Source organism: Pleurodeles waltl, chromosome 10 (assembly GCF_031143425.1).
Source record: "Pleurodeles waltl isolate 20211129_DDA chromosome 10, aPleWal1.hap1.20221129, whole genome shotgun sequence".
In the NCBI taxonomy this organism is placed as follows: Eukaryota; Metazoa; Chordata; class Amphibia; order Caudata; family Salamandridae; genus Pleurodeles; species Pleurodeles waltl.
Genome location: NC_090449.1, coordinates 780,238,040 through 780,250,735, shown reverse-complemented (window position 1 = coordinate 780,250,735; position 12,696 = coordinate 780,238,040).

Below are 12,696 nucleotides of genomic sequence, written 5' to 3'. Positions count from 1 at the left end.
ATTAGATCGATAGCCTTGTCACTGGGGGGCCCTGAATTATTTTATAACCTGGAAATGCTATAAAGGGCAGACAGAAAGCTTGTGAAGGCGGTATTTCTTCAGCGAACTGGAGACAGTAGAGACAATATGGTTTTGGGTACTCACTCAGCCTGGCCCGGAACCTTGTCTCTCCTTCGTTAGAAACCCATGGGAGAGACTCCTTCTCAGCAGGTCCAGATTAGGCTCTGCCCGATATAGCCTATGTTTTCCCCCCAAGAAATATGAGCTATCTTTGATTAAGGTCTGTCCTTGTGACAATGCTTTGCTCCAGACCCTAGAACATCTGGTATTGTTCTGTAGACATTACTATCCAGCTAGGTTTCTGCTGCCTGTTCTTAAAGCCGAAGGTTTTTTATCAATACCGGCCCACATAAATATACACTTACAAATAATGAGTTAACCTATTGTTGCTACGGCTGTTTCCGGTTTTCTGAAGAGTGCACTCCGCTGGAATATGATTATGAATTTTGGGCTTTTATTGTAATTGTCTGAGGTTTTATTTTCTTCATAAAAACTTTCAAATTCTTTTTTCAACAGTATGATGCCGATTTTTGTTTAACTTTTCGTGCCTATATCCCTATGGTATTGATGAGATTTGTGGATTTTAAGCTTGTGGTTTTTAGTTTTTTATATGAACTGTAAATGTCTGTTATGATTGTGTGCTTTTATAATTATTTTTACAATCGAAATAAAGGTTTTTCAATCAATATATGGGTGCCTTGTCACCAGGTGGGATTAATATGATGTACATGCAGTCAAAAACACCAAGGACATGTTGAGAAATTGGTTATGGTAAAGAAGTGTCTTAGCAGCTTGCTGACTGGGAGCTGGTTTAGGGAACTGAGGTGCTGTGGTGTACAGGAGAAGATTGCCTTTAACATGTTTCAGAAACTCAGTTAATATGCTATTTCTGCACATGTGTTCAGGAATAAGCCTGTTGCCAGTAGAAGAAGCCCAGCAAGCAACAGTAACACAAGCTGGTACAGCTTGCAACCTACATGCAGTTGATTCCAAATCGAGTACAAATTTGACAGAAAAGCATCACCCTAACGTCCCTGATTAGCCTGTGGTACCTTTGATCACCTCCTCTGGTTTCCCAGTAATATCACCATCATCATCATGAATATTTCCCCCCCTCCACAGCCTCCTTCTGGCATAATTCCTGGCCATTTTCACTAAATGTAGTCTCTGCCTATTATCACATCTATTGTTTCTTTGGTCTGGCATTAGCCAAGACCTTTTGACTGTTCTAAAAGTATAGCTAAAATATATTTACTTAAAGGGGATTTTAGCCAGCTCTCTTCGTCCACGGGTCTGTTGTTTTATCATTCACATATTGCATCCACCAATTACAGCATACAACTCTTTCATATGGAGCACATCCTTGCATAAGGTATTTCCATTCCTGCCAGTGTTTTTGCTTTATTATTCAATGTTGTCTGTGTGTTTAGGGTCTGTTGTGATAGCAGGGTGGTTTCTATCAGATGTGAGCACATGGCACATTCCAGGCTCATCATTTCCCATCTCCTGCTAACGTACATTCCTTTTGGAGTGGCCTTTGTTTGTCTGACTGATGATGTTTCACAGCATACCATATTGTGTCCATTCTGAAATGTTCTTTATAAAGTTAACTTCGTTTTGCACACAATGAAGTGCATTTACAACTGCACACCTGTATGTCATGCATATATTTTAATTGAAGACTACTGTTCTACTCGTGAATCAGTTTAGTCTGTACATCAAAATAAGTTTAGGCTGTATGTTGTGCCTGTATGACTTTATAATTTGCTTTCATTGCTCTTGAATGATGAGTTTATATAGACATTTAACTATTATTACTATTTAAAGCTGTGCAATTTCTTCCAATTTCCTTTCTATTCAACTACCCGTCTTATGTCTACCTACCTGTCTATTACTCTATCTTTGCAAAGCTGTCTCTGTCTTTCTACCGTAGTACTCCTATCTAGATCTTTCTTAGCAACCCCATCTGCTTGTTTATGTACTACCGGTCTAATCTGTGTGTCTAGCTATCTGTTTATATACCTGCTTATCTGTCTACTTAATGGCGTGTCTTTGCAACTCTGTCTGTACGTTTAACTTGGTAACTCTATTGGTCTATCTGTATAGCTATTTGTCTATATTTGCAAGTGTGAGAAAGAGTGTGTATGTGTGTATATATATCTCTGCAACTCTATTGGTCTATCTATACATCTTTGAAACTCTATTGGTCAAACTGCTTCTTTCAAACTCTTCTGGTCTAACTTTCTATTTATCTTTAAAACTATTGGTCTGTCTATCTATCTTTGAAACGCTTTTGGTCTATCCTATCTTTGCAACTCTCTCAGTTAATCTTTGTTTATTTTTGCAACTCTATTCGTCTGTCAATCTATCGTTGTAACTCTATTGGTCTGTCTGTAAATCTATTATGAAATTCTATCAATCTATCTTTGCAGCTCTATTAGTCTGTAAATCTGTCTTAGCAACTCTATCAGTCTATATCAACCCTATCTTTAGCTCTGACAAACTATCTATCTCTTTGCAAATCTTTCCCTCTCTAAGCTAGCTTCTTTGTCTGTAATAAAAAATCTGCAAAAACATTACAAAAAGAAGCAAAGACAAGAGGGTGGCAGCCAATGCCAGACTGATTGGCTTTTTTTTTATTTTTTTTTAGATCTGGTGTTAGCCATGACCTTTTTATTTTATTAAATGTAACATAGTTACAGGGGTTTTCAGCCACTTCTCCCATTAGTCTGTTGCCGTCATATTCACATTTTTCTTCCACCCACTCCAGCATCCATTATGGGGCAACATGTCAGCTCACATTGGCTAACTTCGCTGTCAGTTACCAGCATGCCGCCGTTTCGCAAGGAGCACACCCAAAGGTCCCTCTTCGTGCGAGTGAATACGTTGGTAATGTGTGATTTTTTTCAGACTGCAAATTTATTTTCACTTTTGGCTAATGCTTCTTTTTTTTGTTAAGCTTATTGTTGGGGAAGCTGCTGGCCCTCATCAATATTTTGCAGAAACCATGAGCGAACAAAAATAAGAATAGCCAAAAGACTGCTGGCCAATGCTTTTTTTATGTTTTGGGGGAGCGATTGGAGAGGGATTGTTAGTTTCTGCCGAAATTGTTTCAGGAGCAGTGCAGAGCCTTTGCTTCTGCTTTTATTTCAAGCTACCTTCTACCACAAGGTGTGCATCCGCACTACTTCGTGTCATTCTAGTATGATTTTGGATTGATTCAATGGTTGATTGCTCTTTTTCAGCCAAACATCCACTGTTCACTTCACACCTCAAAACTATCTTTTGAAACTACACTCACATCAGTTTTCAACACAAAGGGGGAAATTGATCGACACTGTGCAACAGGCTTGTCTCACAAGTGATGCAAACCTTGTGCAAGATATTGCATTGGAATTTATTTTACAATGCAAATTCTGATTTGGGCGGAAAAGCTGCCCAAGGCAATCGTTATTTAAACTACTTTGTGTCAAGGGGATGTTCCATGGGTGTTCAGATGGAGCCACCCACTGAATTTGCTGCAAAGTCTGATCTACTAAAAAGGCTGAAAGGAATCGGTGCTAAAAATTTACCCCTCCTCCAGGCAGGCGTAAAGTTTGAGAAACGTTTTCTTTTCTCAAAACCTACATCTCCTCCAGGCAAGTTGAAGGTTAGAGAAATATATATATATTTTTTTTACTGGAAGGATCCCCTTCATGTTCAAAACCTATGCTGGACAGAACACGCACACAACCCTTGCACTATGGTGCAAATGTATTTGCATTCTCACATGGCAGTCAAGAGTGCACCACCACTGGGGTGAAGTGAAACGCCACAACTTAATTATTTTTTTTTTAATATGGTGCTCTATTGTTTTTTTTACCACTGATGCATTGCATTGCGCCAAAAAATAGTAAATCTGCCTCTAAAATCCTTTGGCACACAGAAGTTGACTGATGCTGCAGTGTTCACTGCGCTGCATCACAAAAGTGCTTGTGCATAGTAAATATGGTCCTCAATGTTTTTAAACTCATGAAGAACTTACCTAAAGGTGTCCTCAGAAGGCAGTTTCTCTAATTCAATTAGCAGAGTGAATAAGTGCAACATAATTTTACCACCATTTTTTACGACACAGTTAAGATTTTCGATGTCTGAGGACAATGGCATAGGGTGATTCGTACAAATATTTAACTCAGTTGACACATAAGATTAACCGGAAAAAGTGTATTTGGTAAATTGTACCGCATTTATTAGTTAAGCTTTCCTAAAGGAAAACGTTACAAAAGGCCCAAAAACTTGTGAACAAAAATATTGCTTTTTTTTTTTTTTTTGGAACATCAGACTGCTCTACTGAGCCTCACCTCTGCAGAGTCTGTTCTTTATAGTTTAGCTGATAAGGATTAATAAAATGCAGGCAATTCCACATTCCCAGTTCTTTCTTCACCACCCTTAACATTTCATCATCGTAAAACAGAAACATGGGTAATTACTGTCAGAATATAATTTAAGAGATGAATTCCAATTCCCACAATATTTTACCATTTCTATTGGGACCAACAGGAGACGCAGACTACGGAAGTAATCCTGAAATTACACATAGTTGAATTATTTGTAATTTCAAGAGCTGGAATACTGATGATGTATTTTTGGGGGTGGGTCCTCGTACTTTTCATTCACAACCTGGTTGACCTTAAAAGACCTGGGATTTGGCAGTATATTACATCTCGTGGAGAACCATCAATAAACTTCCTTCCATTATCCAGCAGTTGGCCATCATTACCCTCTCCCCCTTCAACTTCACCCTCCCCCCCACGGATTTAAGAGAATGTTTGAGAGGTATGGATAACTATGGAACCCGCTGCTCAACGTGGCCACATATGTGAGCTAAGTATTGTGGTCAGTCCTGTAATTTGTCTCAATATGAGGAGTAATAGATCAAAATTGCATTTTGCTCTATTTAGCAGCATCTTTAACAAAAGTAGATATGGTTTCATTCACTCTGTTCCAGTGAGGCTTTTTGAGAAATTAATCCTCCTCTTCTACTTTCAAGGCAACTCAGAGGTTTAAAAAAAAAAAAGGCCTTCTGTATTGTAGCAAGATAACCAAATGTTTTACCTTCTGTAACAATTGATCTGTCTACCTGCTGATTGCTAGCGTCTTGAATCTCATCTAGGCACTTGACTGGATCCAGAACCTTAAAATAGCTCAACTGCGCCAAGAGGTAGCACCTCAGCGGAGTCTTGGCTCCAGGCTGATGGAGAAGTCCATGCACCGCGCCACTGGACCCACCATGTCCAAGTCATAGATTCCTGTAAGAGACGACCGCTTTTCCCATAGCCTAAATCTTCTTCAACTCCTTAGTGGGAGATGTGCAAAAAAATCAGGGTTCTGCTTGGAAGAAGAAGATGCCTGAACCACAAGACTCTCAGAGACAGGGTATTTAGGTGCGACTTGTCCCATGTGACCAACGGGGGTATCCATTAGAGCAACACTGAAGGGAAGCAATGGCTCTTCTCTGAAAAAGCAGGCTGCAAAATCTTTCTGAAGAAGTTGGCCTTGTTCTTCACAGGCAATGGTAGCTCAAGAACTTCCATGGGCTTGAACAAGAACACCATGATTGAGATAACTTCTGCTCTGTGAGGCCCCAAAGGAGAATGCAGGTCAACCGCATGACAGGTGTCCACATCACAGGCATTCTTAAGAGGCAACCAGTTGCCACCATCCATGCCCAAAGGGAGCAAGAGGTGACCCACCTCATTCCTATCTCCATCCTGAAACACAATGTTGGGGATCTAAGTGGGATCAGAATCACAGCCAAAAAGCTCCTGAAAAGCAAGTTACTTACATTTGCTAACAATGTTTCTGTTAAAGGTGCTCTATCAGGCGTGAGAGTAGATCCATAAACTTTTCAGCAATATCTCTGCGCTCCAGAAGGCAGTGCTTTGTGGCTCAGCACTGATGCTGTACCACTCTGGAAATGACCTGTGGATCCCCTATATGCGGCACTCCTGCACGCTGCCAGTTGCTTTTAAGAGTATCTGCAACCCCAAATGCAGAGGCCCAAAAGAAAACTAGAGTGACCACTGTGCAGATTCCTAGACTTGGGATCTTATTAATGGCTAAAGCCCAACTACAGAACAGGGAAGATGGGAAGAGCGGTGAGAACTCTGTGGCTACCATAAATAACATTAGCAAAGGTAAGTAACTTGTTCTTCTGATAGACTTCTAGCCATGGATTTCTCATCTTTTGAATGTATACTTTAGTACCGATTTGGAGGTGGGTGCGTGGATGGAGTCAAAGCAGGAAGTCATTCTGCAGGACCGAGATGGGAAAATGCCCCTCATAGCCAACAGGCAAATGTTCATGACAGGGACTCTGCATGCCAACAGTGGTAGCAGTGTTGGCCCTGGTAACATGAGGACACAGCCTTTTCAGAGGCTGCTTTTTAGCCAGTGTGTAGCAGATATTAATGCACGGCACGCTCCAGCATGAGCTTGTTTCCTATTCTACACAGGCTTGTCTCGCTCCAGAAAACCCCACAAGAGTTGAGCCTCCATCCGGTGTTCTTTGAGACAATCTATGTAAAAGCTCAGTGCTACCTTGGGATCCAAGCAATAGAGTTTCTCCTCCAGGGGGTGAAGCAGAGTATAGAACTCCAGCAAGGCAATGTTCTGGCTGACGTGGAGCAGTGCCATGTTTAGGCAGGAAAAATGCCTGTCTCTGCAAAATCAGCTAGTCTCGAAAGAAGGTGGTATATGGTGGTTTGAGACGGAGAGCTTGAAGGTCACTCACACCCCGCACTGATGTTATGGCAACGAAGAATACTGTCAAGAGTGAGAAGCTGCAAGGAGCAGCGGTGAATGTGACATTGCCTGGAGGGTATCAGATTGCCAAGTACCACACAAAGTCTCATATTTGTCACAACAGGCATATATGTTTTTTGATGAGACATCTAGTTGCCAAGATGACATCAACACCCCCTCCAGAGGAAGGTTGAACGTGTTTAGCTGTTGCTGCTCATTCGCCATGCATGAGATGGAGGTTCCAGTGGCCCAGGAGCAGAACCTTGCTCTACTACTGGGACAGCAAGTCCTCCCTCGGAGTCCTGGTCTTCTTGAGAACTCAAACAGACAGGGTATTGGCAGAAAGGCATACAGGAGTCCCAAATTCCACTCAAGATGGAACGCGCCACAGAGGCCACTTCGAAATAAATGTAAAGTGCTGACATTGCACATTCTGAGCATGGGAAACAGGTTAAGCCAAGGTTCCTTGCCATTTGCTGAAGAGACCTTGCGCCACCTCCAGGTGCAACTGCCACTCGTGATCCATTTGGTGCCAATGGTTGAGCTTGTTTGCCCTGGCAACCCACGATCCTGTCACGTGGTTTATCACCAGGAAAGTTCCTTAGTGGCCCAGCCATTTCCAGAGGTGAAGGGCCTCCTGGCAGTTTCCTCGTCCCGCACTGCTTGTTGCAGTACCGCATGGCAGTGGTGTTATCTATCTGTGAGTCCCTCTACCAGTCCCCCATGGGAGGTAGGCTTTCAGCACTGAGGCGATGTCCCTCAGCTCCAGAAGGTTGATATGGAGCCAGGACTGCCAGACACCTGAGGCCTCTCATCTCCACTACTTGCAGATGGCCACACCAAACCAAAAGTGATGTATCAATCACCACTGTCAGCTCTTTGTGGGAATAGGAGAAGGGTCTACCGCCGCATATCCTTTGCAGTCTCCCCCACAGTTTGAACATGGTCAGTGAGGTGCCCTTGATGTTGGGCCCACACACTTCAGATCCCTCTGCAGAGCCAGCATAAGCCACACCGCAAGTAAGCCTAGCAGGATGCAAGAGGCCATTAGTACCAGCAGCCTCAGATTCAACTTCATTGAAATCTAGGACTGTGGCTAAGAGATCGAGATCAAGATCATAACCTGAATGTTTTGGACTCTCTTTCACAGGGGAAAGAAATGAGACTGAACTGTGTCCACAATTGCTCAAATAAAAAAGATGGTCTGAGGAGTAAGGGGTGACTTTGGCATGTTGTTAATGAATCCCAAGGATGACAGTAGGTTCACCGTAGTCTGGAGGTGGCTGACTACATCCTGGAGCGAGCCCACAGTCAACAGATAGCTGTTAAATTAGGGGGAACACTACTACCCCTGTCAAAGATATGCTGCCTCTTCTTTCGTGAACACAAGCGAGGCACTGTTGAGACCAAAGTGGAGCAGAGCAAACTGAAAGTGCTTCTCTCCTGCCATGGCGTGCAGGTAGGTGCAATGGAGCATTAGGACAGGTATATGAAAGTAGGTGTCCTCCAGGTCCAACCTCACCATTCAATCTCCTGGATCGAGAGCAGGCAAGACCTGCTCTAGTGTGAGCATTTTGAACTCTTCCATCCAAAGGAAGGTGTTCAGAGACTGCAAATCTAATGTTTGACGCAGGCATATGTCCTTTCTGTGCACTAGAAAGTAGTCGGAATAACAACCACATCTTTGCTGTGGTGCAGGAACCCTCACAATAGCCCCATTGGCCAAAAGTGCTTGCATGTCCTGCTGCAAAACAGAAAGATGGTCCTCCGTCAGTTGCTCAGGGTATGGTATAAGATGAAGCAGTCCAAAAAGGAAAGGTAGGACGTAGGCCTGCCACACACTTTGCAAGACCCACCAATCTGATATTATGGCATACCATCCTGGTATGAGTCGTTGGACCCTGAAACCTACTGGGTGGCTGTGCTCTATTAAGGGAGCAGTAAGGGGTATGGGCAAGTTGGGCTCTGGGGAGTGGGTAGTGAACTGGCCAGCCCATTGACCTTGACCAGTTGGGCGAAGGGAATCAATCAATGCATTTATAGAGCACGCTATTCACCCGAGAGGGTCTCAAGGCACGGGGGGGGGGTTTTACTGCTGCTCGAAATGCCATATCTTGAGGCGCTTCCTAAAGGCGAGATGGTCCTGGTTAGTTCTTGTGTGTGGGGAGGGAGTTCCATGTTTTGGCTGCCAGGTAGGTGAAGGATTTTCCTTCTGCGGTGGTTCTGCAGATACGTGGGACGGTGGGGAGGGCGAGGCTGGCTGAGCGAAGCTGACGGGTGGGTGTGTAGAACGAGAGGCGGCTGTTGAGGTATTCGGGGCCCATGTTGTGGAGAGCTTTGTGTGCATGGGTGAGGAGCCTGAAGGTGATCCTCTTGTTGACGGGAATCCAGTGAAGGTGTTTCAGGTGTGCGGATATGTGGCTGTGGCGCGGGATGTCGAGGATGAGGCGTGCGGAGGCATTCTGTATGCATTGGAGACGTTTCTGTAGTTGTTGGGGTGGTCCCTGCGTATAGGGTGTTTCCGTAGTCCAGACCGCTTGTGACGAGGGCATGGGTAACTGTCTTTCTGGTTTTGGCAGGGATCCATCGGAAGATTTTTCGGAGCATGTGAAGGGTGTTGAAGCATGATGACGAGACGGCGTTGACTTGCTTGGTCATAGTGAGGAGGGGGTCCAGGATGAATCCGAGGTTGCGTGCGTGGTCTGAGGGGGTTGGTGCGGTGCCTAGCGCCGAGGGCCATCAGGAGTCATCCCAGGCGGATGGGGATTGTCCGAGGATGAGGACCTCCATTTTGTCTGAGTTCAGCTTTAGGCGGCTGAGCTTCATCCATTCCGCAACGTCTTTCATTCCTTCCTGTAGGTTGATTTTGGCGGTGGTTGGGTCTTTGGTGAGGGAGAGTATCAGCTGGGTGTCGTCGGGGTAGGAGATGATGTTGTGTTTGCGAGCGATGTCGGCGAGGAGGCTCATGTAGATATTGAAGAGGGTTGGGCTGAGCGAGGAGCCTTGGGGTACGTCGCAGATGATCTCGGTGGGTTCCGAGCGGAAGGGCGGGAGGTGGACTCTTTGGGTTCTGTCGGAGAGGAACAAGATGATCCAGTCAAGGGCCTGTCCCAGGATTCCAGTGGAGGGGAGGTGTGTTATTAGGGTGCGATGGCACACGGTATCGAAGGCAGCCGAGAGGTCCAGGAGGATGAGGGTGGTTGTTTCTCCGTTGTCCATCAGAGTTCTGATGTCGTCGGTGACTGCGATGAGGGCGGTTTCTGTGCTGTGGTTGGTCCGAAATCCTGATTGGGAAGGGTCGAGCGAGTTGTTAGTTTCGAGAAAGTTTGTCAGCTGCTTGTTGACGGTCTTCTCAATGACCTTGGCCGGGAAGGGGAGAAGAGAGATGGGGCGGAAGATCTTCAGGTCGCTGGGATCAGCTGTGGTTTTTTTCAGGAGGGCGTTGACTTCTGCGTGTTTCCAGCTCTCGGGGAAGGTGGCAGATGAGAACGAGCTGTTGATGATGCTCCTGAGATAGGGGGCGATGATGGAGTCAGCTTTGTTGAAGATGTAATGGGGGCACGGGTCCGAGGGGGAGCAGGAGTGGATGGTGTCCATGGTGATTCTGGTCTCCTCAGGGCTGATGGGGGTCCAGGCGTTGAGTGTGGTGGTGGGGGCTGTTGGTTTGGTGGTGGGCAGCGGGGTCTGGGGTCCGAAGCTGTCGTGTAGGTCTGCGATCTTCCGGTGGAAGAATGTAGCGAGGGAGTTGCAGAGTTCTTGTTAGGGCGTGATGATGTTGGAGCTGGCGCTGGGGTTGGAGAGCTCTCTGACGATGTTGAAGAGTTCTTTGCTGTTGTGGGTGTTGTTGTCTAGTCGCTCTTTGAATGATGTCTTTTTGGTCGAGCGGATCAGGTGGTGGTGTTCACGGGTGGCGATCTTGAGGGCTGACATGTTTTCTGTGGAGCGTTCTCTGCGCCAGGATTTCTTGGATTCTTTGAGGGCGTCCGTGAACCACGGTGGTTTCCTGATGCTGGTCCCGCTTGGGTGGCTTTTAAGTGGAGCGAGGTTTTCCGCACAGTTGGTGATCCACTGTGTGAGGCTGTGGGCTGCGTTATTGGCGTCAGTCGGGATAGCTGGTGGGTTTTGGTTCAGTGTTAAGAGGAGCTGCTCTGTGGAGATTTTGCTCCAGTGTCTGCGGGGGATTTGTTGTGTGCGATGGTGGTGGGTATCCCGTTTGAAGGTGAAGTGGACGCATCTGTGGTCGGTCCAGTGTAGTTCAGAGGTGTGGCTGAAGGATATGAGATTGCTGGCGGAGAAGATGGGGTCGAGTGTGTGGCCAGTGGTGTGGGTGGGGGTGTTCACTAGTTGCTTGAGTCAGAGGTTGGCGAGGTTGTCGAGCAGGGTGGCGGTGTTGTTGTCGTCGTCTTTTTTCTCCAGGTGGAAGTTCAGGTCCCCAAGGAGGATGTAGTCTGGTGAGGCTAGGGCGTGCGGGCTGATGAAATCCGTGATGGTTTCGCTGAATTGAGTGCGTGGGCCCGGGGGCCTGTAGACGAGAGTTCCTCGGAGGGTGGTTCTGGGGTTGGTGTGGATCTGGAAGTGTACGTGTTCGGCGGCGAGGGGGGTGTCTTCGGTGATGGTCGTGATGTTAATGGAGTTCTTGTAGATGATGGCGATTTCTCCACTGGTTTGGTTGATGCGGTCCTTCTGGGCGATCTTGTAGCCATCGGGGATGGCTATGGCAAGGTCTGGAGCCGAGGAGGCGTTCATCCAGGTTTCTGTGATGAAGGCGACGTCTGGTGATGTTGTGTCCAGGAGGTCCTATAGTTCGATGGCGTGCTTGTGGACGAAGCGTGTGTTGAGAAGGAAGCACTTGAGGTGGTTGTTGGTGCGAGTGCCGGTAGGAGGGCTGCAGGCTCAGTGGAATGTGTACTTGCAGGCTTGACAGGTGAAGGGTCTGTGAGTACGTTTAGGGCTGGCTTGGTAGCAGGTGGCCGATCGTCCGGGGTTGAGGGAGGCGGCGTCGTATCTTAGACGGGTGTTTTAAGTGCGGTGGGGGCCAGGGGTTCTGGCGCTGGGCGCGGTCCAGGCGCAGACGGACTTGCCTCTGGCGCGCCCGCACAGCGGCCGCCAAAAGAGGGCAGGGGGGGAGGAGGGGTCAGCTGGGAGGTGGGAGGGAGGACAACGAATGGGGGCGGGGCCGCACGGGAGGCAGCGGTGGGAAAGCTGGAAAAGCGCAACAGGAGAGAAAAGGAAATTTTGAAGAAAATTCAGAAGAAAAGTGCAACAGGAGAGAAAAGGAGATTCAGAAGAAAAGTGCAACAGGAGAGAAAAGGAAATTCAGAAGAAAATCACAGCCATGGCTAGGAACTTCTTGGGTTTGGACTGGATGACAGTATCGGCAAACTCTACTAAAGACACAAAATGAAGTGCAGAACTGATGCAGCTGGTGAAGCGGGTGCAGATAAGGCCAGGGACCAGGCCCTGACCTGGCTCTCTGTGAACTGCTTGAAAGTGAAATATGCCTTGTCCCCAAACAGGTGAGTCTCATTAAACAGCATGTCCAATATGGACGACTGGACGTTGCCTGAAAAAACCCTGTGGACCGCAGCCAAAAGTGGCTTTGAATGGCAACAATAGTGCCAATGGTCCACCTGATATAATTAGTGGTGTCTAAGCCATTGCAAATGGTGAACTTGGCTTTGTCACTACTGTCCTGTATGACCTGGGCGTGGACCAGTTGGAGGGCTTCGAGGACACATGGAATGAGAAGAACCACTGAGTCCCATAGAGTGTGAGAACAGCACCTCAACAGTCAGCTGGTATTCACTGAACTGACGCCAAGATGGTGGATGAGAAAGCCCTCTTCCCGAACAT